This window comes from Octopus bimaculoides, chromosome 11, assembly GCF_001194135.2.
Source record: "Octopus bimaculoides isolate UCB-OBI-ISO-001 chromosome 11, ASM119413v2, whole genome shotgun sequence".
Lineage (NCBI taxonomy): Eukaryota > Metazoa > Mollusca > Cephalopoda > Octopoda > Octopodidae > Octopus > Octopus bimaculoides.
The window spans coordinates 67956049-67956569 of NC_068991.1; positions in this window are offsets into that span (position 1 = coordinate 67956049).

A 521-nucleotide genomic window follows, 5' to 3' on the forward strand; every position below is an offset into this window, starting at 1 on the left:
TGAGTTAAATACAGATCGTAGCCAAACGCAACAACAATAACAACAACAACAACAACAACAACAACATCAACAACAACAACAACAGCAATAATAATAATAATAATAATAATAATAATAATAATAATAATAATAATAATGATAATAATGAATGTATTATTCAAAATGTAGAGCCACTGCGAAGAAAAAAAGAAAACACGAAACGGAAGCAACAACAACAACAAAACAACAAAACAAAAAAAACGAAATATAAGCGAGACTGTTCCGTTTGAATTAATTTATTAATTTTTAATTTTATTCTTGTGTTTTTTTTGTTATATATATATATTGTTTGATGAATTTGTCTGATGGATTGTTTGATTGTTTGTTGTGGAAATTTCGCTTTAATTTTTGGAAATTTTCGTTATTACGAATTAATGAAAACGGTAAACGAATTCTCGAACAATCAAGAGGTTGAATTAAACAGATAAATTAATAGACAGTGAAGCCTTATACATACATACATACATACATACATACATACA